At 37.9% G+C, this 27866-nt stretch overlaps 1 protein-coding gene across 3 annotated transcripts in view; it reads right to left on the bottom strand.

Moving 5' to 3' along the window:
- DPH6 (diphthamine biosynthesis 6) overlaps positions 1–27866 on the bottom strand; it is a 277224-nt gene that overhangs the window by 88795 nt on the left and 160563 nt on the right. The gene's annotated exons all lie outside the window — the stretch shown is intronic.

Consider the following 27866-nt stretch of genomic DNA (forward strand, 5'->3'; position numbering starts at 1 on the left):
AGAAATAGAGGGACAGAGAAAGGGAGAGGAGAGATAGAAAGGGGGAGAGAGAAAGAGGGAGAGATAGAGAAGGAGAGAGAGAAAGAGAGAGATACAAAGAGAGTGAGTGAGAGAAGGAGAGATAAGAGAGAGAAAGAAAGAGGGACAGAGAGAAAGAAAGAGAGGGACAGAGAGAAAGAAAGAGGGACAGAGAGAAAGAAAGAGAGGGACAGAGAGAAGGAAAGAGAGGGACAGAGAGAAAGAAAGAGAGGGACAGAGAGAAAGAAAGAGAGGGACAGAGAGAAGGAAAGAGAGGGACAAAGAGAAAGAAAGAGGGACAGGGAGAAAGAAAGAGAGGGACAGAGAGAAGGAAAGAGAGGGACAGAGAGAAAGAAAGAGAGGGACAGAGAGAAAGAAAGAGAGGGACAGAGAAAGGGAGAGAGAGAAAGAGAAAGAAAGGTAGAGAGAAAGAGGGAGAGATAGAAAGAAAGAAAGAGAGAGGGGGGCTTGTTTGTATATTTTCCCAATTCCCCTAGGGCAGTGTTATTGTAATAAATATTTTAGCCTACTTTTTGGCTCAAAATATTTTTTTTCTATTTTCCTCCTCTAAAAACTAGGTGCGTCTTATCAGCAGGTGCGTCTTATAGATCGAAAAATACGGTATGTTTTTTAAATTGGAAGAAGAAATATCTATAACCTGTTATGCTAGTGACACTATTTTGTATCTAGAAATCCGGACGATCGGCCAGCTCTAATGATGTAAGTCAGGGAATATAATGAAAAAATGGAACAATGACTAAATAGAAAGAAAACCAAATGAATGACAAGAGTAACCAGCCTTGAAAATGACAATCCTGAAGTGGTCAATATCTTCTGCCTTTTTAAGATTTATTTTCAACAGTAAAGGGACTAGCAATCAAGAAATATGCCTTATGCCAGCATCGGATAGGGAAGCAAAGAAGGCCAGGGTTGCAATGAAAGCTTTGGGGAAAATATTCAGATTCTGTATCATGTCTATTCCCTCAGATATCAGAACTGAGCATGCTCAAATTTTTGTGCTGGGCAAACCGGTTGTTACATTATTTGATAGCCAACTCTGGCTACAGTGGAGAAGGGATGCTTCCTGATACCTGCCAGCTGACAATCCTTGGCTGATGGTACCTACAAATGCCCAACCTGCCAAATTGAAGTGGATGGATACAAATTACTGGAAAAATAATTTGGGTTATTTTAGGTAACCCAGTCTGAAGCTCTGAAGGGTTTTATGTTCTGCTCTTTCTTACAGCTTTCTTACATTTCATTTCATTTATTAGATTTGTATGCCGCCCCTCCCGCAGACTCGGGGTGGCTCACAGCAATAATAAAAAACAATATACAATGGCAAATCTAATAATTAAAATATTTAAAAACCCTTATTTAAAACAATACATCCACACAAACATACCATGTATAAACTATATAGGCCAGGGGAGATGGCTCATTTCCCCCATGTCTGACGGCAGAGGTGGGTTTTAAAAAGTTTTCGAAAGGCAGGGAGGGTGGGGGAAATCCTAATCTCTGGAGGGAGCTGGTTCCAGAAGGTCGGGGCTGCCACAGAGAAGGCTCTCCCTCTGAGTCCCGCCAGACGACATTGTTTAGTTGACGGGACCCGTAGAAGGCCCACTCTGTGGAACCTAACTGGTCACTGGGATTCGTGTGTAAAACTCTTAAAAAAGAGTCAAAATTTAAAGCCATGTAATAAAGAGAGTTTGAAAAAAAAGGTCTTCATTATTTGGTAAAGGTTATAATCAATGCTTTCAATTTTATCTTAATACAGATTAGTTTAATATAAATTCCCTTCTGAAAAATTATTTGTAGTACATTGTGTTTATTTTTTTTTTAAAAACGCATGACAATCAAATCATGTGAACACCCATATGCAACACCAAATCTGTCCTTATAAAAGTGCCTGCAATTCACAGAACACTCACACATGTAACTATTGGAAGAGTATGTTAAACTATTTGGCAATCAAAATTTATGATTAGCAGCTGAAGAGGGGGAGGAGGAAATGCAGAATATATAATAGATTAGCAGACATTCATCAACTATATTTTTAAATTGTTTAAGATGTCTAAAATATTGTTTTGCCGTGCTATATATAAAACCAAAAAATTGGAAGAAAAAGAATGCAATTTATATTTTTGTTTAAAAGAACAAATGGTTTTTGTAAAGGAGGGGGAAAAGATGTGTGCTATTTAAAAATGCGTGCCATTGAACAAGGGAGTCCAGCCAGCTATCAAGTGCCATATTGACAAGATGAGCAACAAAATCAAAAAGGAATTATTTAGCAGGATATTTTTCTTTTTTATAGGTTACTTCCAAAGTTAAACCTGTAATCAAGGCAAAGCCCTAGTTAAATGTACTTTATTTAACTAAAAATAACTTCTTGTTTGACCTCAATTTTGCATGCACATCGACCCCCCACCCCATACATTAATTATCAGATAGGAAGAGCTGTTCAACCAGTTCATTTCCCTCATTCTTGAACAGATTGTTTGAGACATAATATGAATACTAATTACTGATAAAATAACTGTCAGTATTTTGAAATATGTACCAGATAACATTGCATTGAAAGTCTCCTGGATACTTCTGGTAAAATTAACCATGTAGTCACATTATTTTAAAAGTTCAAAACAATTATTTGATCACTTTGAAGAAAACTACTCAAGCTTTAGACTCCAATTCTGTGTTAACAGTTCTCATTTTTTAAGTACTAGTTTATATTTTTCAAAAGTTATAAAAAAGCTGTTAATACGTAACAGAAAACATGTAACTACCGTGTTTCCCCGATAGTAAGACCCCCCCGATTGTAAGACATATGGGGGGTTTCAGGGGGGTCGGCTAATATAAGCCATACCCCGAAAGTAAGACATATGTCTTACTTTCGGGGAAACACGGTACTAAAAGCGAGGGAGGCGTCCGCTACTCCCGCCGCCGCCTTTGGTCTCCCCGCCGCGCCTGGGGCTGCCTGCCTGCCTGCTGCCGTAGCCGGGCTGGGCGCGGGGCATCCTCGGTGTTGGGCAGCAGCGGGAGGAGCCGCAGCCTCTGGAGCCGCCCACCCCCAGGACGCGCATCGCAGACCGGCCCCGCCGCGGCGCAGGAGGGATGGAGGCCAGCCGCGCAACGCCGCCTAACGCCGCCCGCCCGGAGGAGAAGAGGCCTCGCCCGGGCCGAAGCCGCCTTTGGTCTCCCCGCCGCGCCTGGGGCTGCCTGCCTGCCTGCTGCCGTAGCCGGGCTGGGCGCGGGGCATCCTCGGCGTTGGGCAGCAGGCAGGCAGGCAGCCCGAGGCGCGGCGGGGAGAGCAAAGGCGGCTTCGGCCCGGGCGAGGCCTCTTCTCCTCCGGGCAGCCGCGCCTGCCACGCAACGCCACCTAACGCCACCCGCCCGGAGGAGAAGACGCCTCGCTCGGGCCGAAGCCGCCTTTGGTCTCCCCGCCGCGCCTGGGGCTGCCTGCCTGCCTGCTGCCTAACGCCGAGGATGCCCCGCGCCCAGCCCGGCTACGGCAGCAGGCAGGCAGGCAGCCCCAGGCGCGGCGGGGAGACCAAAGGCGGCTTCGGCCCGGCCCGGCGGGGAGAGCAGGCAGCCCCAGGCGCGGCGGGGAGAGCAAAGGCGGCTTCGGCCCGGGCGAGGCCTCTTCTCCTCCGGGCAGCCGCGCCTGCCGCGCAACGCCGCCTAACACCGCCTGCCCGGAGGAGAAGAGGCCTCGCCCGGGCCGAAGCCGCCTTTGCTCTCCCCGCCGTGCCTGGGGCTGCCTGCCTGCCTGCTGCCGTAGCCGGGCTGGGCGCGGGGCATCCTCGGCGTTGGGCAGCAGCGGGAAGAGCCGCAGCCTCCGGAGCCGGCCAGCCGGGCGCCCCCAGGACGCGCATCGCGGACTGGCCCCGCCACGGCGCAGGAGGGATGGAGGCCGGGCCCGACAGGCAGCCGCGCCTGCCGCGCAACGCCGCCTAACGCCGCCCGCCCGGAGGAGAAGAGGCCTCGCCCGGGCCGAAGCCCGAAGACGAGCCGGCCCCGGTGCCCGGGACAATATAACACATACCCCCAAAGTAAGATACAGTGGGGCTTTTGGGGGTAAAAAGATAGTAAGACACTGCCTTACTATCGGGGAAACACGGTAGTTACAATATATAGAAGACTTAATGGCAAATGGGAAAAAAAGCTTTTGGTAACAACACTCTTTTTATAAAGAAACCATTAGAAAATACTGTAGATGTATTTGACTCCTTTCAATTGTATTCTAATTACAAATCAGCCATCAGGTTGATATTAACGAAGGCTCTAGCGATAGTGGTTTGAATCTACCAAATGTATACATTTCCTCCAATGGGTTTTGACTGATGAATAAAATAGAATAGAATCAAATTTTTATTGGCCAAGTGTGATTGGACACACAAGAATTTGTCTTGGTGCATATGCTCTCAGCATACATAAAAGAAAAAGATAAATTTTATGAAAGACTACACCATTTATCCTCACAATCTTTATACTTGTTTGATTAAGCAGATGGCTGCATTAACTTCATCTAATTGCTGCACAACTACAGTATATGTATATACATGTGTATGTGTATATGTATATGTAACCGAAATATGCCTGGAAGGGTTATAGGGAGTTTATCCTTTCCAAGCATGTTTCTTCAGGCACTTGATCTGATTTCCTTCAGATAATATCAGATTTTATGTTAAAGGAGAACATACAGATTTGTGTTCTGTATTGTACGGATATATTGCCCTGCACTATAACAGGTCATTTTTTTGCATTAATTGTTGCCTCCCACTCCTTTCATGTACGTTTTGGTGGCATTAGGACTATGTGACAGTGATGGAGACCTGTTTATAATTAGTTGTACTGTGCATATTTCCAGGTTATTTACATTATTTTGCAAATCTCCTTTTTTCTACGTTGCTTGTGTTATTTTGTCTAAATAGCATTTCCCCTGTGTATTCAGAAGGGTATCTATAGTGAACTGGATCTGGGAAAACAGCCACATGTCCCTGATCTAGAATAGGGCTTTCAAGAACTATCATTTGAAGAGGCTTTTTACCTGTATTGGGATCACTAGGTTTCTGGGATCAGGATTATTAATTAATCCCGCTCTCCTATATCTCCCATACCTTTCTTCTATTCCTATATATCTTCTTCTATTCATTCATTGATATGTTTATTCCTATATCTTCTCTTCTATTCTTTCTTAGATATACAGTGTTCCCTCAATTTTCGCGGGGGATGCGTTCCGAGACCACCCGCGAAAGTTGAATTTCCGCGAAGTAGAGATGCGGAAGTAAATACACTATTTTTGGCTATGAACAGTAACACAAGCCTTCCCTTAACACTTTAAATCCCTAAATTACAATTTCCCATTCCCTTAGCAACCATTTAGATTATTACTCACCATGTTTCTTTATTAAAATTTATTTTAAAAAAATATTTATTAAAGATGGACGAAAGTTTGGTGATGATATATGACATCATCGGGCAGGCAAAACCGTGGTATAGGGGGAAAAACCACAAAGTATTTTTTAATTAATATTTTTGAAAAACCGTGGTATAGACTTTTCGCAAATTTCGAACCCCCGAAAATCGAGGGAACACTGTATTTTACTATGAGTATATTTTACTATATGTATACCCACTAAAACCCTCATTGTGTATTGGACAAAATCAATCAATCAATCAATCAATCAATCAATCAATCAATCAATCAAAACATCCAATGAAGAGCAAAGAGTAGAATTTCATCTATAATACTGCATTTATGTAAATGATTGGCTGGCCCTGGAGGCAGGTGAGAATCTTAAGAGCCACATATCTGGCATAAAACATGGACACAATAATTGACTTTAGGATCCAATTTGGGTCAGTCACCTGGAGCAGAGATTTTGTCTTCCAAGCTTTCAGACTCATGCTGGAGCCCATCTTCAGAGGTCCACTCTCTAGCAGATTGTGTGACTGGATATTTTTTTCTTTTAAAGGGAGATCAGACCAAAGCTCCTCAAGTTCTTTATATTAGCATTATATTTTGTTCATGCACATAAATTTCAGTTCATTACTTTCATAATGGAAGCAAAACTAATAGATTTCATTTCTATAGCAGGAGTACGGTTTTGATGTTTAATAATGTGATGAATGAGAAGCATGTGTGAATAGAATTTCGTCCCTGAAACACTCCATCATAGGAAAATTAGAAGCATGGCAAAAGGTATCATGTTGCTTGCTAACTGTAGCAGAGGGTAAGGAGAAGTGAAGGGTTGCTTTAAATTTCCATTCAATCTCAAACTTTCAAATGCAAAGTTAACTAGGCAGAGGCCACATTCTTAATATACATTAATATGACTGCCAAGTTTGGTTTTTTATTTTCTGCTTATAGTGGGAAGTAGTGTTTGTCTGATATTTTTTTCCTGTTCCAATGGAACTCTTCCAGGCAATTTTTCTTTCATACTGTCAGCTACAAATAACTAAAATCAAGTATCTTGACTTCCCAGCATGGTGACATTCCTTAAATTGCAAGTAACTCCTGGAAGGAACATTGAACATTATTAATATTACAACATCAGCCTTTCAAACCATTCTCTCCTCTGAATCTCAACTCGTGGTGAAATGTAAAAATTTTCCCTTCCAGTTCTGTGGGCGTGGCTTGGTGGTCATGTGACCAGGTGGGCATGGCCAATTCAATGTCACTCACATCAAGGGGGTGCCTCACTTGGCCCTTCCCCTCCCTTCCTAGCCATTCCTTGTCACACCCAGCCTCAATATATCTATTGAGGTCAGTAAAATGTTGTTCACCTTTTTTCAACTTTATTATCTGTTCTGTCGAGCTCTCTGGTAGACTCCTCCCAAAAATTCACGGGTACAAATTTCAGACACACACACGTTTGAAAATTCAAAACAATGTGTTTTATAATGAAAATTCACTTAAACTAAGCCCTCTTTTGGTATAGCAAAGAGCACTCGTCCCAAATGAAACTGGTAATTTGTACAAGTCCATTATCAGTTCTGTTATACTTAGCTTGCAGCTGTGAGGCAATTCACAGTCCTTCTTCTTTCACAAAGTGAAACACACTTTGCTCTGGTTTAGTTTCAAAGCGGGGAAAAATCAGCACACATAAGGTCAAAGTCAGTAAAGCAGTCATGAAACACAAGGATCAGATAATCCTCCACATTGGCCAAACCCACAGGCTGCTATTTATAGCAGCCTCACTAATCACCACAGCCCCACCCAACCACAGGTGGCCTCATTTTCTTTGATAATAATCTCTCAGTTGTTGTTGCCTAAGCACCCCTCTCCGCATGTGTGGCTGTATCATTAAGTCTTGTTCTGAATCCAAGGAGGAGCTAGATAATTGATCTCCTTCTGAGCTGTCTGCCACACTCTCCTCCTCCCTGTCACTCATGTCTTCTTGGTCATAGGAGCCTTCATCAGCAGATTCCACCGGGGGCCAAACAGGCCTGCAGCATGTGGATGTCTCCCCCACATCCACAGTCCTTGGGGCAGGAGCTGGGCCAGAGCTAACCACAACATTAGCTACCTACTATATATGTACTTTCATGGACCACTAAGGAAGGAGGAAATGCTCACATGCTTTGCCCAAGAGTGTGATAGGCAACAGACTTTTAAGGGGGTGACAGAAAGAAGGGGGGGTGCATTTTCCAAAGAAGTAGAAGGCAAAACAAGAAGCAATGGATGGAAATTGAACAAAGAGAGAAGCAACATAAAACTAAGGAGAAACTTCCTGATAGTGAGAACAATTAACCAGTGAAACTGCTTGTCTCCAGAGGTTCTAGGTGCTTGATCACTGGAGTTTTATTTTTTTTAAAAACTGGACACCATTTCTCTAAAATGGATAGGGTCGGTTACAATATTTAATACACTGGAAAAGGTACCCTTTGTCTGAAGCCTACCTAAAAAGTGAAGGCAGATAGGCTGATTAAGCAATTCCACAATATTATACCTGGTAAGCCAAAGGATCCCCGGGGGGGAGGGGGGGAGAGGTGGTTAAGAGCATGAAAAATCCAGGTTTTTCTAACTGTTCTGCAAAAAAGTTTCCTTATTTAGATTATAAAATATTCATATGCACTCAATTTCTATCACAGCATTTCTATAACTAGAACACTCTTCTGAAGTACAGTATTAACATAACTTAGAAGCAAACTTCCTTTTAAACAAGTTCTATAGAACCTTACCTCTACTTGCCACTTTATACAGCTGATCTATCCAAGATAGCAATCTGAGTGTCCAATTCTACACCTTTCTCTCAAAGTATTATAAATCATAATAAAGTTATATTTAAGCAGGGGAAAAATTCAAAGACCATCTTTAATATGATTCACAAACACAAATACACATATTCTTTATAACTGTGTATGTTTTCTTTGCTTATTTAGAACTAAAGCCTGTGAAACAAGGGAACACATCAATTAAGCCACCATTTAATCACAGGACGGTTCCTAGAAGTTAAACTGAGAAATAGAAACGGCTTTCCTCCCTTCGCACACATACGGAGAGGGGTGGCATACAAATCCAATAAATAAATAAAATAAATAAATAAATACACAAGGTGAGGTTGTTGTTCTTTTTTACTTTATTTTCTATAACCTTCACGATCCTCTATCAGACATCCATCAATGCAACCCTGTAGTGGGAGAGTCTCTGCAAGCAGGCACAGTTCTCCCTTTCTCCCTCTCATGCTTGTGAAGCTAACTAAAACACTCAGCATATCTTTTGGCCAGGCAGAAATAAGATCATGCTGGTGAAGCCAATGCTTGTTCTCCCATTATTCTAAAACTAAAGATCAACAGAGAGAAAGCCTCCCAGAGGCCCCATCCTTTCTCCAAGTATTAAGATTGTTTTTTAAGGTATAAATCGGATTGTTATTATTGTTTTCTGTTTTTCTGTACATGCTGTGAGCCGCCCTGAGTCCTCAGAGAGGGGATGCATACAAATCCAATTAAATCTAAATCTAAGTAGGAAAGCTAGGAGCTTGGCGGGGGCAGTTTTCCTTGCCAGCTTCTTTGGCACATCCATCACTCTTGCAAAGTCAGCCCATCTTCACCAGGTACAAAACAAAAGCACTCCAGCTGTTCAACTTCAGGGTGATGCCCACCCACCACCACCCTAATGGCCCTTGATCTCATGTTCTCCCTCCGGGCGCGCATACATACTTCGCTCTCTTTACTTTCTTCCCCTTACCATTACAGAACTACAGAAGTAAAAAAGTGTCACAGAGGCTGCATTGGCTGGAGAATCCATCCTCCATCATTCCAAAGCCAATTTCATCCAGGTGGATGGGTGAAGCCTTATGCTGCTGCCGCTACTGGTCCTTCAAACCACCAGCGGCCACTTCTATTGGTATACCTGAACTGGGCCGAAGCGGTAGCATTTCACCCCTGATCTTAACTCAATATTGAACATATATACTCAACCAAGAACTCAAGAAGTAGGAAAAAGGATTGTTGATGAAACAACAAGGGATACATAATTCAAGATAGTCCCTATCTGAAAGACTAATGACAACTTCAAAATACTGCTTTAGAAATTATGAAAAATATGATTAAGGGACAGGAATAAATATATGGACAAAAAGAGTTAAGAGACTTTTTGGGGTGGGGGGTGGGGAGGAAGCCCTTTAGACTAGAAGATTCAAGCCTGGAGTGTTACATATTTTATCAATTCATTATTTATATATAAATAAATCCATTGACTACAATCAATATTTATGAATAGTGGCCTGTAAGCATCTTTGTTACTGTATAGTCATTCTACTCTATACTACAATCCAATAATAATATCTATTATTTATTGAATGAATGTCTGATTATACAAGCATTGTTTTTAAGCTTATTATTTACAATGGGTCGATAAAAGCAAAAGTATTCTGCTCAGCAATATTATGATTTGGACATATCTGAAAAGATCCAAGGTACCCAACCGTAACTGAGTTGTCGAAGTGTGGAACTCATTACCGGACTCCATAGTGTCATCCCCAAACTCCCAACACTTTTTATTATTATTATTATTATTATTATTATTATTATTATTATTATTATTTATTGGATTTGTATGCCCCCCCCTCTCCGCAGACTCGGGGCGGCTAACAACTATGATAAAAACAACATGTAACAATCCAATTTAATAAAACAACTAAAAACCCTTATTATAAAAACCAAACATACACACAAACATACCATGCATAACTTGTAATGGCCTAGGGGAAGGAATATCTTAACTCCCCCATGCCTGGCGACAAAGGTGGGTCTTGAGTAATTTGCGAAAGACAAGGAGGGTGGGGGCCGTTCTAATCTCTGGGGGGGAGTTGATTCCAGAGGGCCGGGGCTGCCACACAGAAGGCTCTTCCCCTGGGGCCCGCCAAATGACATTGTTTGGTCGATGGGACCCGGAGAAGGCCAACTCTGTGGGACCTTATCGGCCACTGGGATTCGTGCAGTAGAAGGAGGTTCCAGATATATTCCGGCCCAATGCCATGTTGGGCTTTAAAGGTCATCACCAACACTTTGAATTGTGACCGGAAACTGATCGGCACTTTACCCTTAGATTATCTACGGTTGACCTATCCAGATTCCTAAGAGGTCAGTAAGGGGCGAGTACAAGTGCACTAGAGTGCCTTCCGTCCCCTGTCCTATTGCTCTCCTATATCTCCTATACCTTTCTTCTATTCCTATATCTCTTCTATTCTTTCATTGATATGTTCTATTACTGTATCTTCTTTTCTATTATCTCTTAAATATATTTTACTATGAGTATCTCCTCTATAACCCTCATCATGTATTTTACTATGTGTATATAGATATATGCCCACTAAAACCCTCATTGTGTACTGGACAAAATAAATAAATAAAATAAATAAATAATTAATACAATTAAGAATAAGTTTTGATAGAACTCTCATATTTTTGCAATATGGATATGTTAGTTTGAGAATCATCAGACACTCGCAATTATCAGCCTATAATTTAATGACAATACATATTCAGGAATGAAAGCAAATATATGGGTCTCAGGTAATGCACATTACCTGATCATAAATAGTAATTCACCTGTTTATAGGTAAAGAGCCAATACCCAATAAACTTAGAGACTTTGTTCTAAATGGATTGATATCTGAATGATTGCTGCCCTCTGAGAGGTTAGAGTTCACAAAGATTCAGTGCAACCCTTTCTTGCTCCCCCAAGTCAAATAAACCACCATTTGTTCAATCAAGGTAAATAAGCACATCTGACAATGTGTTAATTGGCTGCCTCTGGTCAGCCATATGCACCCCTGACCTTATTGAAGGTTTAATCAATTTAAACTTCAGGCAATAAAGACTTTCGCTGATTAAGTTAGAGAGAAATTACCTTTTCTAAAGGGATTACAGTTTTAATGTGGTGAATCTTTAATTTAATATATGGTAATTCTTTCTTCCTATGTCTCTTGTATTTAGCTAACGATAGTAAAATTGCATTTGGTGGCATAATTTTTTTTTAATAGCAAATCAAGTTTTCAGAAACTTTTTCCTGCAAAAATTAATGTATGCAAAATAATTTATAAATTATACAAATGCATTTTACCTTATTGGTCTACTTTGCTGAGGCAGTTTTGGAACCTATTGGAACAAGCAAGTTTTCTCCTAAAAAATTAATGAGTAATAGCACATTAGAAGACTAAAATAATGACAATAGGAACAATTATTTTAGAATTGGCAATGAAGATATTGATGCAATAGATAGGTTTTGTCTTTTAGGATAAAGTTTAAACCATCTTTAAAGGAAAGCAATCACAAACAAAAAAAACCATGTTGCAGACTAATATTACTGTCAACTTCATAATAAAGACATTTCAAAAGCAATCAAGGTTCTATTGCATATATTTGCTTGCATAATACCATAGTTGCTTGGCTACAACGTACTGAATGTACTGAAACTCTTATTTCACTGTCAAATTACAGAAATGTTACAATGTATAACATGACAAAAAGACCTCATGCTGTTTCCTCATTCAAAAATAAATTAAGATTACTTTGTACATGTAGTCTTAATTTAATAGTGTCACTGCACCAAGAATTAACAGCTGTAAGTTGTGGAAGTCATTAAGAAGTATCACCATGTCACTGTGCCTGATTTTATGAACTTTTTGGACTAGTTGTTAAGCAAATGTGTTAAGTGAACGCAAAAGTCATTAAACATATCTATTTTAGGTAAATGTTGTTGTTTTGTTCAAAACCACTTGTTTTGACAAACGGTCCTGCAATTGCAGAATGTTGTAAACATCTGCAAATGTGGGCCAGCTGCCAAGGGCCCAATATGTGATCACATGATTGCAGGAAGGTTGTCTGTTGTAACTTTGGGTTGTAAGTAGCTCTTGGAGGTCCCTAAGCAATTGGGCAGAAATTGACAACTACCTGTAAATTCGATAGTGACAATAGTACTACTCAAGTGCTTCTCAGTTTCAAGAGACCTTAACGAGGTAAGGGTTCCTCTGTGTGTAACTTAGCAAATATTACCTGAAGATAAAAAATCCAGAATATACAATGTGTGTATCAAAGCCATTAGGAGATTTATTTATTTATTTATTAATCAGATTTGTATGCCGCCCCTCTCCGCAGACTCGGGGCGGCTCACAGCAATAATAATACAATGTAAACAAATCTAATATTTAAGTTAATTTAAAACCCCAATTTAGAAACCAATCATACATACTAGCATACCATGCATAAATTTTATAAGCCTAGGGGGAGGGAAAGTATCAATTCCCCCATGCCTGATGACAGAGGTGGGTTTTAAGGAGCTTATGAAAGGCTAGGAGGGTGGGGGCAACTCTGATATCTGGGGGGAGTTGGTTCCAAAGGGTCAGGGCCGCCACAGAGAAGGCTCTTCCCCTGGGTCCCGCCAAACGACATTGAGATGAAGAACTTAGTGCACTATTTTTAGAATCAGCACCACATACGAAGAAACACCAAATAATTGGAAATAATGTAAGTGTTTCTCTATTTAGATATACTCAAAATGAAAATAACTTTTAAATACAGTAAAGTAGCCAAGAAAATACAAGATATTCAAATGAAAAAAATCTCTCTACATTAACTTGGGAGAGGAGTTTGGAGGATGCCGTAGGGATTGACGGTAAGTCTTATTTTACTTAACATCTTCATTAATGCAATGTAAGACAGGATTAGCAGCATACTAATGAAATCCACAGCACACTCTAAGTTGTAGGGTCTTATTAATATAAATGAGAATAGATAAATACCAAAGGCTCTACACAGGTTAGAACTACTAGGTTGAAAGAGAAATGAAATTTGACAGTAGAATAAAAAGAAATCCTGGGGCATACCTTTTATAAAAGGCCCAAAATATACTGAAAGAAAAAAAAGCAATAGGATGGCACAAGTATTTACTACAATGGACTATTTGTTTTATATCTAATGGCAACAAATAAACAGCTAAGACATAATGGATAATTGACTACAGTCCCGGAGACCTTAAAAATAGAATAATTTGTGGGAAGATTAATTGCAGCTAGGGTAAAAGCAACATTTGTAGGTAGAGACTAAAAAGGATTTTAAGATAAAGCAAATAGCAAAGAGAAGATGATAATGGCAATCATATGTTGGAAATGTGCTTTTATGGATAAAAAAAAAGTCTGAGAAAAAAAGAAGCAGCAACATCTTCGAGTCAAGTCATTATTACTGTCATCAACTGAGGACCATCTCTATTGGCTGCATTCTTTCCTGATCCAGCTTCACCGTGATTTCTAATTCTTTTTCATCCGTGCACTTAAAATTTATTTATATAAGAATTTTGGTACAATAAATTTGACATGGTCCATCATATAGCAGCCTTGCTACCTGCCGGCCTGCATGATTTCCACGCTTGTATGCCTAAAATAATTTACAAATTCACAAATATAATTGACAAATCTTCAAAAATAGTTTTAGATGAAAAACAAATACTATAAATTTATATCCTCCCCCCCCCCCCCATTTATTATGTTATACTGATGGAAGCTATGAAAAATATAAACAAGAAATTCTTCATTGTTTCATACCAATAAGTGAAAATAATATATAGTTGATCAAGGTAGGAGAATGTATAGTTTTTTTATACAGATTAATCTATTCTCTGAAGAAAGGCCTACATATCTATCCATGATTTCTGTTAGCCTTACACACACACACACACACACACACACACACACACTTTTTACAATCTCATGTAAGGGTGGTACTTAAACAGAAAAAAAAAATGCTTATAACAGCACATCCAGTTCGTTCCAGTTCTTGAAACATACACTAACTATTATTACAATACTGTAATAATGTCAAGGGACACCTGACCAGAAATTTCTACACTAATGTTTCCATGGACACTTACATTCAAGGTTGTGACTTGCTAAAAAATTCACATTCAAGGAGTTGGATTGATTGATTGACTTGGATTTCTAGGGCGCCAGTGGATTCAGGGCGGCTTACACAATAAAATCAGTACAAAAAATACAAATATAAGAAATCCGATATAAATCTAATGTAAAACCCGACAATTAAGTCCACTTCAAATAAAAAACCAGTCACATTCATTCACTCATTTTGTCAGCCGGAGCTGATGGCAATATTCAATAGCCCCAGGCTTGCCAGTAGAGATGTGTCTTTAGAGTCTTACAAAAGGCCAGGAGGGTGAGGATGTTGACTTTGGGGGAGTTGATTCCAGAGGGTCGGAGCTGCCACGGAGAAGGCCGTTCCCCTAGGCCCCTCCAAGAGACATTGTTTGGCTGACAGGACCTGGAGAAGGCTGACTCTGTGGGCCAGTGTTCCCTCTAATTTTTTGGGGGTGTGTGTGGAAAAGTATAGTGTCTGAGTGGCAGTCCCTTCGGGACTGGGCGGCACAGAAATAATAAATAAGTAAACAAACAAACAAACAAACAAAACAAACAAACAAACAAATAAAAAACCCACCCTGTTTTGCCTCAGAGAATTTCAAAATAAAATACTGTACTGTGTGTCTATAACAGTGAGCTCATAATAGGGCAACTCTATCAATATCAAAATGCCACTTAAATAGTTGAGCTAGTTTCAAACTAGATTTTGATTTTCTTTCTCTCTTCCTTATTCCCATTCTTTTTCTTTCTCTTTTCCTTCTTCTCTTTTTTCTATCTGTTCCTCTCTCTTCCTCTCTCTCTCCTTCCCTCTCACTCTTTCCCTCTCGGCTTCTGGGCAGGTTTGGAAAACTCTGAGTTGATGATGATTTTTAAGTGAGCGATTGCTCACTGCTCAGCTTAGAGGGAACTATGCTGTGGGCTATGATTGGCCTCTGGGATATATAATGATGATTATACAGAAAATCTTTTTTTTTTTAATTATTATTTTTTTCATAAAAACAAACAAATACATACAAACAATAAACATAAAGTGGGGGTATATTTCCCCCGCTTCTTATGAAAGTATACATTCAAATATAGAAAAAGAATACATAATTAAATATATGTTAACTATTATAGTAAAAAAAGTTAATAAATTTGAGTTAAAGTTTTACAGATCTTGATGTGAGTGTTAAGTAGGGTTAGTATAACATAATTACCAAAAAATACCTTTAATATAATCCTAATTACTATAGTAAAATAGTGTCAAACCTTCAATCCAAACAATAAAGCTAAATTCAACTATTATACATCGAAGATCTTGGTATGTTGCTTATACTTATACATACATACACTACTATATCATAATCGTCAAAAAGTCCTTTTAAACTAATATTAATATTATTATCACCTAGGTAAAAACTAATACAAAAAAACAACAACTAAAGATATATCTTATTTTTTCTTATCTATCCATTTATAAACATTGTTCCATGTTTCATAAAATTTAGTATCCTCTTGATCGTTTAATCTTCTTGTCATCATATCCATTTCAGCGCAATCTAATATTTTAGCTATGACCTCTTCTTCCTTGGGGATTTCCTCCCCTTTCCAATTTTGCGCATATATTATTCTAGCCGCAGTTAATATGTGTATAATTAAATAAAAAATTTCTTTCTTGTAGGTCTGATTTGTAACACCTAGTAAGTAAAATTCCGGGGTATTATCTATATCTTGCTTTATTATTTCTTTTAATATTTTTTCAATCATTTTCCAATATATTTTTGCTTTACCACATGTCCACCATTGATGATAATAAGTTCCTATATCCTTCTTACATTTCCAGCATATTGGGGATGTTTTGGGAAACATTTTTGCTATCCTATTTGGTGGGAGATGCCATCTATAAAACATTTTGATTTGATTTTCTTTTAGGGAAACTGATTTAGTCATTTTCCAATTGTTAATCCATACTTTCTCCCATGTGTCTATATCTATTTCCTTGCCAATATTTCTACACCATCTTATCATAGTATCTTTTAAAGTCAACTCTATATTTTTATGAGCGATAAGTAGTTTATATATTTTCCCTATCGTTTTTGTTGAATTAGTGGTAATTAAAGTAGTTAAAGGATTCTTACTTTTATTAAAAATGTAAAGAGTTTTATCCTTCTGATATCTAGATCGGATCTGGGCGTAGTGCCACCAATCTATTATTATCCCTTCTTCTTGTAATTCAATTCTAGATTTAAGCTTCATCTGATCATTTAATAGTTCTTTATATCTATAAGTTATTTTCTTATCCTTTATAGACTTTGGATGTGTTATTGCTTCTAAAGGAGCTAGCCAGTCTGGGATACTTAAAAAATGATTTTTCTTTATGTCTTTCCATACTTCTAATAAGTATTTCCTTAACGTATGCCTTTTAAAATATGAATGGTTTTTGTCCTTATCATACCATAAAAATGCGTGCCATCCAAGCATTAAATCATGTCCTTCTAGGTCAAGTGTTCTTTTGTTATCTAAAGTTATCCAATCTCTAAGCCATGTTAATGCAGCGGCCTGATAATATAGTTTCCAATTTGGAAGGCCAAATCCACCTCTTTCTTTAATATCTTCTAAACAATTCATTTTTATCCTTGCTTTTTTACCTTGCCATATAAATTTTTTAACTAAGTTTGTTAAAGTCTTTAAAAAGATACCCCCTGGGTTTATTGGTATTGTCTGAAAAAGAAATAAGACCTTGGGTAAAATGTTCATCTTGATTGTTGCAATTCTTCCTAAGAAAGATATTTTCAAATTGTTCCACATTGCTAAGTCTTTTTTAATTTCTGCTAGTAATTTCATATAATTATCATTTTTTAATGTTATTGTTTTCGCTGTTAAATTTATTCCTAAATATTTTACCTTTTTTACAGTCTTTATTCCAGAAATACTTTCTAATTTAGTTTCTAGTGTTTTATTCATATTTTTGGTCAAGTAATGTGTTTTGCTTTTGTTTATCTTTAAACCTGCTACGTTTCCATATTGTTCAATGGTTTGTAGTAAGGTAGGAACTGTTGTAGTCGGCTCTTCAATTATAAACATTAGATCGTCTGCAAAGGCCTGGAGTTTATAGGTTTCATCTCCTACGGTTAAACCTTTTATTTTGGGGTCCGCTCTTATTTTAATTAATAAGGTTTCAAGGGTCATAATAAATAACAATGGTGATATAGGACATCCTTGGCGAACTCCCTTATTTATGTCAAGTATTGGTAATTGACTGTTGTTCAATATTATGTTCGTTGTTTGTTTTGAATATATGGTATCTATTAGGTTAACAAATTTTGGGCCAAATCTCATTTTATTTAATTGCATTTTTATAAATATCCAATTAACGTTGTCGAAGGCTTTTTGAGCGTCCAAAAACATTAAAGATGCCGTCTTGTCTGGGTGTTGTTCATAGTACTCTAGTATATTTATTACAGTTCTAATATTATTTTTAATTTGTCTCCCTGGAAGAAACCCATTTTGGTCTTGGTGTATTATTCCATTTATAACTCTTTTGAGTCTCTCTGCATAAATGGCAATAAAGATCTTATAATCTACATTTAATAGTGATATAGGCCTATAATTTTTAATTTTTTCTGGTTCTGTACCCTGTTTATGTATTAAGGTTGTCAGTGATTCTGACCAAGATTTGGGGATTTTCCCCTCAAGTCTACATAAATTAAAAGTTTCTAACATATGGTTTCTTATTGTTTCGTTGTCTATCTTGTACCATTCTGCAGGTATGGCATCTGGGCCTGTAGCCTTGTTGCTTTTCTGTTTTTTAATTGTTATTAGGAGTTCCTCCATTGTTATTGGTCCGTCCATGGTGGCCTGTTGATCTTCTGTTATTTGTGGTAAATTTGAAGCCTCTAAATAGTTAAAAACTTCATCTTCAATAACATGATCTTTAGCATATAATTCTTTATAAAAATTATACACAATGTCTGCCTTACCTTCTGTGTCGTATTTTATTTTACCATCTTTATCTTCTAATTTTTGGATTAATTTTGATTGACTCTGTTTTCTAAGTTTATACGCTAGCCATCTGCCAGGTTTATTTGCATGTTCAAAATAATGTTGCTTTGCTCTTTTGATCTTTTCAGTTAGTTGGTTTTGTTCTATAACTCTAATTTTATGTTTAATTACATTTATTTCTGTCTTTAGATCTCTGTTCTTAATATGTTGCTGCGATAAGGATTCTAATTGTTTTAGTTCATTTGTTAATTGTAAGTACTCTAATTTCTTTTCCTTATTGTGTTTTGCTGTATAGGATATTGTTAAACCTCTTATATACGCTTTAACTGTATCCCATAAGTTCTGTGGAGTAGTGTCTGATGTTTTATTAATTTCAAAAAATATTTTTAATTCCTTTTCAATCCAATCCTTATATTTCTTATCATTTAATATATACCTATTCATCCGCCAGTTGTTCTGTTTATTGTTCATCGTCATATAGACCACTATTGGGTTATGATCAGCCCATGTATTAACGTCTATCTCAACCTCTCTTATTTGTTCTGCCACCGTTTTTGGTGCCCATAACATGTCAATTCTCGTCCAAATTTTGTGAGGATTGGAGTAAAAGGTAAATTGCCTTTTGTGGGGGTGTCTTTCCCTCCAAATGTCGCTTAGTAATAATTCCGCTTTCATTTTTTGAAAAGTACTAGGTAGCAAATTTCTTCTTGTTTTTTTACCTTTTCCCCTTTTTTTATTACCTCCCCCTCCTGAGTGGTCTAATTGTCTATTCGCGATAGCATTGAAATCACCTATTATCAATAAATTATCAATAGCTAAATCTATTATTGTTTGGTGTAAATTTTTATAAAATATCATTTGGTCTTCATTGGGAGCATAAATAGAAACAACCACTAGAGGTCTAGGTTCAATATCTACTTGTACAATCAATATCCTACCCTCTTTATCCTTATATATTTGTTTGGAATTTATAGAATTCTTGACATACATCACTACACCTCTTTTTTTTTGGTCTGCTAATGCAGCATACATTTTTCCAATTTTGGGATTCAACAGTAATTTTTGGTTATCTTTTTTAATATGAACTTCTTGTAGTATTGCAATCTGAACATTTTGGTTTCTAATTTTAGAAAAAATTTGCTTCCTTTTTCTTGGTTCGTTAAGTCCATTAACATTTACGGAAAAGATTTTTAAGTCTTTATTCGTTGTCATTTAATGGGTTTTTTGGTTTCTCGCTGAGGTTGAACTCTTCTAGCACCTTGGTCCTGCTCTATTACTTGGGCAGTTGCCCCCAAGTTTTCTTCTTGCTGAGTTGGTAATTTTTCCCCTGGTTGCTGTTGAACTAGTTGTAGTTGGACCACTTGTTGCTTACTTGCGTAGTCGGATTGGCCCAAACCGCTCTGTTCAAGAAAGTACATGGCTTGTTCTACGTTTTCCAGTTTGTACCTTGTAGAACGCCATGTCAGAGAAAGTCCTTGTGGAATAAGCCAACGGTAAGTAATGTTTTCTTTGATCAAAATTTTAGTTAGAAAGTGATAATCTCTTCTGTTTTCTCTGACACTTCTTGGAACTTGCTTTAGTATCTTTATTTCTACTCCCTGACGTTGGGGCGGGGAGTTTCTTGAATAATGAAGTATCTCATCTCGCAACGCCTTTCTTGTAAACTTAATATGTATCTCTCTTGGGAGGTTGTGCCGACGGATATAGCTATTCGAGATTCTGTAAACTTCATCGATTTCTCTCTGTAAAGCTATGGGGTCCTCTTGAAGTATAGCTCCAATAATTTCCGCCATAGTCGCTTTTAAGTCTTCATCTTTTTCCTCTTTTATATTCTGAAATCGAAGTCCGTACGAAGCTCGTTGCATCTCCAGCTGGATAATAGATTCATCATATCTTCTGTATCTCTCATCGGCTCTCCCTTCAAGATAATCCATTATTTTCTCATTTTTATCAGATTGTTCTTCAACTTTTTTAACTCGGTCGTCACTTTCTTGAAGTGTTTGTTGGATCTGCTTTATCTGGTCTTTCATCTCACCCATATCAGCTTTCATTTGGGCCATCTCCACTTTAAATTCTGCCAAGTCAGCTTTTATAGCTTCTCTTTGTTGTGTTGCCTCCTCCTTTATGGCTTCTCTTTGTTGTGTTGCCTCCTCCTTTATGGCCTCTCTTTGTTGAGTGGCGTCTTCTTGTGATTTGACCATGAAGTCCTTCAAAGTGTTCAAAGTCTCATGTATAGTTGCAAGATTGGACTGCATTGTTTTGTCTTTGTCTTTGTCTTTGGTAGACATGGTTAACACTTGATGCGAAGGAGAAGAATGCGGTGACACTTGTGGAGATAGGGTAGTTGGTGTAGTTTGTTTTTTTGTTGTTTTAACAAGGGTTGAAGTGTGGGACATTATCAAGTTAGAATCCACTATTTCAAATTTTAAGGTTAGTTTCAATTTTATATGTAGTGAAAAGGAAAAGAAATTACTATAAATTCCAAATCTGTTCAATATATTTTGTTTCCCTTATAATATGGCTATACCAATTCAATAACAATTCAATTAATAACAGAATTCAAAAAAAAAGAAGGGAGAAGAAAGAGAAGGAAAAAGAAATATTATTATTTAGTGCCACAGAAAAGAAGAACAGGTATTAGCCTTTTCAAGTAAAAGGAAGACAAAAAGTAAAAGAAGGGAAGGAATATCAACTATATGTAGAAAACAAAAGAAAAAAAGTTGGAGGGGAAACTTTAGGAGGAGGGAAGAAAAAAGAGAAGGGAAAAAAATGAAGTAAAAAGAGTTGTTCAAAAAGAAAAGGAAGGGGGGTAATATTTTAGTTCAACTATTTAGAATAGAGCAGGAACCCAAGGTTTTTTAACAATGCATATAGTTCAAACCAAGCTTCTTCTAGTAATAGAAATGTCCAAGAATAGGGAAGAAAGTCAAAGAAAAATCAGGAAAAAAACAACAACAGATAATTATTCAAAGACACAATAACAGTATTGTATACTTAAGTTCTTCTTATGAATCCTGTAGTTTTGCTAGGAAGTAAAGATGAAAATCCAAATCTCAAAGGGTAAAGTTATATTTGATGTCAATTCAAAATTCAAAGAGTAAAACAAATCCAGGGCTTGCTTGTGTTCAAAATGAAGTCAGTTTATTTTCCAAATTCAAGACAGGAACAAAGAACAAAGAAACAGATCCCAAGATGGAGTCAAGTTAATTTCCGTGCAGCAGGCAGATGTTAAACCAAAGAGTTCTCAGCAAATAATCCAAAAGGTGTCAGCAAATAATCCAAAAGGCTCAGCAAGTATTCCAAATAGGTTAATCCAACAATAAGTAATCCAAAAAAGAAGTAATTTCAATCTCTTCTAGATTCCATTTAGTTCATAGTTATTAAGTTATTTCGTGTTGTAAACAGGAGCAGCAGAAGAAAAAAAAAAAGGCAGCAAGGCTGTATTCCTCCGCTTCAAAAATTAAGTCCAGAGCATTATGATTTTAAAAGTCTATCAACAACAAATTCTGATCATCACTAGGAATTTCCTTTAGCAGTTAAAATTTTCTAAATAGTCATGTCAAAATTAAACTATTTTGTTAAACCATAAAGTCAGAAAATTATTTTATAGGTTCCAAAGTTCACGTTCAAGATGGAAAAGTAAAAGTGAAAAAAAAAAAATTAGGTCCGGCTGTTATTTGCGGATGGGTTTAAACAAGAAAAAACTTTCACTTTCGCCCTAGAGAAAAAAAAACTTTTACTTAGAACTTTTACGATCTTCTGGCTTTAAACACGAAACACAATGGAGATTTTTACCTTAGGTCCTTTCTCTGCTATATTCTTTTTCAATGTAGATGTAGATATTTATACTTTCGCTTCTTTGATTCTGTTCTTCCCGCTGAGTGAGGGGAGAAAGCGCTGGCCGGTCCTCCTAATCAAGGAGGAGCGGTTCTCCCGTCTCCGAAGCTGCGGGGCGAACCGCTGCCTCCGGAGTCCTGGCGATGGGTCCTCGGGCAGAGGAGAGCCCCCTGTTCATGGATCGGGCCATCCGGGCCCGATCCGATCGCAAACGCGACCTTCGGAGGGGGTAGAAAGGATTCACCTGGCAGAGCCCTGCCAGACACGTCCTGCCGCGATCTCCACCAAACCGGAAGCCCCAGAAAATCTTGATGATTATATAGAAATTTCACGTAGTCTACTTGGCAGGGTTATGTATAGAATTTATTCTGTTTTTGTGTGTTATTTTGTAGCCTAGGAACATTTCCTATGGTATATAACGTGTTTAATGTATTAGACTACAATCTAATGTTTATAGACTACAATCAATAATAGTTAGTGTTGGTCTGATTTTCTGTATACTGCTATAAGCACTTGGTATGGCTTCTAGAATCTTCTGTTCTGTAATAAAATAGTACATTGTGTCCCTATGAATGAACGTATGTGAGCACAGGTTGCAGATATTGTGCTTTGGCTCAAAAGACCCAAAAAAGAGAAGGGTGCTTAGAATGAAAGTCAACAGCATTCTAACCACCTCTTTCATAGGGATAAAGTAGAGAAATATTTGCTGTAATATTTTTCTTTGCAGGCCCACAACAGATCCAGTCCATTTTTGCATCTCTTGCTGGCTTTGCCCAATATACCAAATATATTCTCAATATGTTCAATTTTTGATTTGTTATCCTAGAGAGCTCTCTATTTTGACCAGCCTTCACAGAAGCAAGAAACAGAGACTCCCCACAAAGAAAAAGCTCTCTTTATTTACACATTGGGAATTAACTGCATTCAAAGTCCAGGTAAGAGTCCTGTAAGAATTTAACTGAAACAATAGTTGTTATCAGCTCATTATGATAAATGCAAGGTGCAGCTCCCAATCAGGTCAAACAGTGAAATAGACAAACCTCAGTTCTGTTAAAGCAGTCTTTGTAGCAAGAAACACACAAAGAGCAAATTTTCCAGAAATGTGAATTGTTGTCTGTGACAACCAAACCATTCCCCTTTCCTCCTATTTAGCCAGGGAGGGGGCAGTCAGTGTCCATGTTTGTTTGGCTTCCCAAGCCAGTTCACTATCCTATGTTGTTTATCTCTTCTATCTGGTGAGATGCACCAGATAGGAGCATCTGTGCATACGCGCAGCTGTAACAGGCCCCAGCTTTTCCTCCTCCACCTTACAAAGGAAGCTGCCTCTATGGCTGGGAAATGCCGGACAACTCTGGCTCTATCACTGAGCATGCATCAGAGCCTTCTCCAGGCTCCAGTACAGGCCCAAGTTCTTCCCCAACCTCCTCATCATCTGAGTCTTGTCACCCTCTAGGTCAGAGGTCCTCAATCTTTCCGGCTCCACGGATAGCAGTAGTAGCAGTAGCAGGGGAGGAAGGGAGTGGTTTTGTGCACATATCTGCCATTTGTGTGTACCTGCCACTAGAGCTCACATGCTACTTGCATGGACTGATTCTGGTCTGCGGACCTGGGGTTGAAGACATCTGCTCTAGGTAACTTTTTTTCCAATATTACATTGAGTTGGAAAACAAAAACAATGGAGGAGAAATGACAATAAGATTAGAGGAGAAAAGAGAGTCTAGACCAGTGATGGCGAACCTATGGCCTGGGTGCCATAAGTGGTGTGTGGAACCATATCTGCTGGCACGCAAGTCGTTGCCCTAGCTCAGCTCCAATGTGCATGTGTGTGCTGGCCAGCTGATTTTTGGCTCGCACAGAGACTCTGGGAAGGTATTTTTGGTTTCCAAAGAGCCTCTGGAGAGCGGGAGGTGGGAGGGATTTTTATGAGCCTTCTGGGCTGACCAGAAGTTAGGAAACAGTCTGGGAGGTGGGGGAAGCTGTTTTCAGGCAATGAATTATGGGTGTGGGTACTTGCACATGCGCAATAGCATTCGCACATGCTCTTTTGGTACCTGAGGGGAAAAAGGTTCACCATCACTGGTCTAGACCAATGTTTCTCAAACCTGGCAATTTTAAAATTCCCAGAATTCCACGACCAGCACGATCAAAAACAACAACAACAATAAATAGAGACCATTTATAGAATCCCCTCCCCCCCAGTATTCCATTAAGTTTTTAAAAAATGGAGGAAGAAAAAAGGAAATGGGGACAAATGCAGACTAGATAACTATAATGACAAGCTAAATAAATATAATTATTAAAGTGTTAAAAACCCCATTATTTTCAAAGAATTAAAATGCTGTGGGGTAGCAAAACATTGTGTTTTATACTCTAACCTTCTACTCATTCTGATTCCGTAACTCAATTGCTAAATATATTCAAAGAGGTTTGACTGCTGTCTTCCTTTAACTATAGCATGAAGATTCTTTATAGGCAATTCATTAGCAGTGAGTGGGTAAATGCTGTTGACGTGAAATGTACTATATAAAACTGGCATGTAACATATTTATGTCAATAATTCAGCAACTTCCCGGGAAATAGTGAGTTAACCTGTGTACTCCATATATTTTAAAAAAGATGGACATAAATCTGCTCTGGGGAACTGATTTGATACTTCTTTGAAGGTCTTCAAAACACCTGGTAATATGTTATTCACTAAAAAATATTCCCACAATTCTCCCATCTCCTATCATTACTTGCCTTGAGATTCAACTGTCAAGTTTGATGTGCCTTTTAATGCTAGCCCTCCAAGCCTGAAAAACCATGATTACCCACCACAGAAGAGAACTCTGCTTTGAAACTATCAGATAATCCAGAAGATCATTTACCTGCAAGCATTATTTGGCAAAGCTAAAGCAGATCATCAAATGGGAGCATCTGAAGGCTGAGGCAGCAAAACGTCAACAACAAATTGTCATTGGCATTACATTTATGAACCTTCAAACAGCATCAGATCTTTTCCATGGGAAACCAGATCAGGTCAGACTGGAGCTGAATATTTCTTAACAAGCTAACCATCAAAAGAACTTACGTTTTGAATAAAAAAGCTATCATTTGTTGATTTGAATATCAAAGGAATATATTGCAAACTCCCAGTCTAGGAAAAAGATTCCTAAGCTACCCCAGACAGGTGTTTAATAATCTATTATTAAGGCACTATTTTAGGTTACTCAGAATTATTAAAAAATAGCTGTAACTGTGAAGCTGCAAATGGGACTGCACAAAGAAATGAATGCTATTAACATACTATTAACAATTCAAAAGAATGAGTTGACATACCAATCAAACTTGTTAATTGACTGTCAATGGCCTGTCCCTGAATATACAACATGACTGCATTATATATTTCAAATGCTGACAGGAAGACAGTTTCATTTGCATTAACTTCATAAACTGATCAACAACCAAACTGCCACATACATTTATAATGGGAAGCTGAATCATTTCAATATTCATGGAGCTCTGTAATTGTAAATTAGGTACTGAGAAATAATATAATACTGTACATACTTTAAAATATCCTAAATTTTTCTGACCTAGTTCCTTTGTTATTCTAAAAAGAGCAGTGGGAAAAGTTGGGTATCTTAAAAATCATTATTACTTCAGTTTTTGGCCTTATGCAAAATTCGTTTGTGATCTAATTTGTAGTCAAGGTTTCCACTTTTGCCTAACCAAACTACAAAGGATCAAACTAGGTAATATACATTTTTTCTGCCCTCAGTTTCTTTAAAAATTATTAAAAATAAGCCAAAATGGAAAACAGGCTAGTTCAGTTTCTTGTTTTTAATATCTGAACACATACTTTTGACAGAGAAAAAACTGTCGCCAGTTCGCATCATGACATTTTGTGCATGTGTGTTCGCTCTGGTTGCAGTCCCTCATACAATTTGGCCTCCGCGCATCTTCAGTAGCTGGAATCAGCCTGAAAACAGCTGAAGAGCTGATCAGCTGTGGTTCAGGAGAGGGAATTAAAGGTCAGTTTGAACCCAGGGGCAGGTGAGAGGGCCCTTTTACAAGCAACGTAACAAAAAACCCCTTCAAAACAGTAAAAAAAAAAATACGTACAAACTTTTAAAAAAAAGGATTGGCACCAATTGATCCAATTCAGTGACATCACCAACAGGTTAGGGCAATGTCACTACAGGTTAGGCAAACTACTCAAGACTCATTTATGCCACCAGGCATGGAGGAGTTAAGATATTCCTTCCCCCTGGGCCATTACAAGTTATGCATGGTATGTTTGTGTGTATGTTTGGTTTTATTATAAGGGTTTTTAGTTGTTTTATTAATTGGATTTCTACATGCTGTTTTTATCATTGTTGTTAGCCGCCCCGAGTCTGCGGAGAGGGTGGCATACAAATCCAATAAATATAATATATAAATATAATGTGGTCCAAATCAGGAGGAATCCACCCCTGGTTTACACACATACAATTTTTAAAATTGTATGTTATTGCTTACTTTTTAAAATATTTGAGATATTTGAAGCAATTATCCTTTAAAAGAAAATCTACAGAATAATTAATCAGCACAAGAAATAGCTGTTGATATGATTCATGCAGCATCATTTAGCCCAGAAATTCCTGAAAGACAACAGTGCAATTGCGAATGGCATGCCTTCCATTGGTACGCCTTCCATTCCTACCAACATTGTCTACCAACAGTGAATGATATGACTACCATTCAGCATGGATCATGAAGGAGTGACCCATGGTCCTCCAACTAGGATTCTCAACAGGTTTATCATCACGCCCAGTTCTGCTTAATTCTGGGAAATATAATTGAACAATATCCAGACATCACAGGAAGCTAATATTAATTAACTAAAAGCAGCCTTTAGCTTCGGAGTATAGAAAATTTGTGAGAATACGGGTCAACAACATTTTAAAGCAAAAATATTCTTTAAACAGCTGAATTAATTAACAGAATGATCACTGTATCTCTGTGTGTGCTTTATGTGTGTTTAAATTAGGAAACTGGGAATGTTCCTTTAAATTCAGACAAACATTAGCCTTAACAAGAGACATTACTGACTTATAATAACATGTTAAAATTTAAAATCTTAAGTCTTCTTTCTTTTAACCTACTGATCTGAAGTTCAAATTCTGGACAGTGGCACAGCTGAACTAACACCACTCTGCTCTCTGAAATAGAAATGTAATATTAATATAGAGAAGTAATCATTTTTATTGTTCTGTCAATATGTAAAGAGAAAAGCGCTGACAAAAATTATAAAGGCTTTGCAAAAATCTAATCAGAGAAAATTATTGGGATGATAGTGATACAAAATCATTTTGAAAAGCCATTATGCCAGAATTACATATGGTAGAAATTAGAGATATTAATCCTGATAGCTTTTTCAAAAGGTTGCAAGTCACACGAAGGCCACCGGCCAACTCTCAGAGGACAGCTGAGATTCTAGCTGATGTAGGTATGTGAATTTTCAATTCAGGTGAGAATAAAAATTTGTTACACAAAAGCAAAACTATTGACTATGCTGGAGTACCAATGTCTTTGTATATTTTTTAATTTTGGTCTAGTTAATTGAAATTCTATACTCAAACAATCCCATATATCATGTCAACTGGCTGTTAGAAAAGAGCATCAACTAGAGGG

This window comes from Erythrolamprus reginae, chromosome 1, assembly GCF_031021105.1.
Source record: "Erythrolamprus reginae isolate rEryReg1 chromosome 1, rEryReg1.hap1, whole genome shotgun sequence".
Classification (NCBI taxonomy): domain Eukaryota; kingdom Metazoa; phylum Chordata; class Lepidosauria; order Squamata; family Dipsadidae; genus Erythrolamprus; species Erythrolamprus reginae.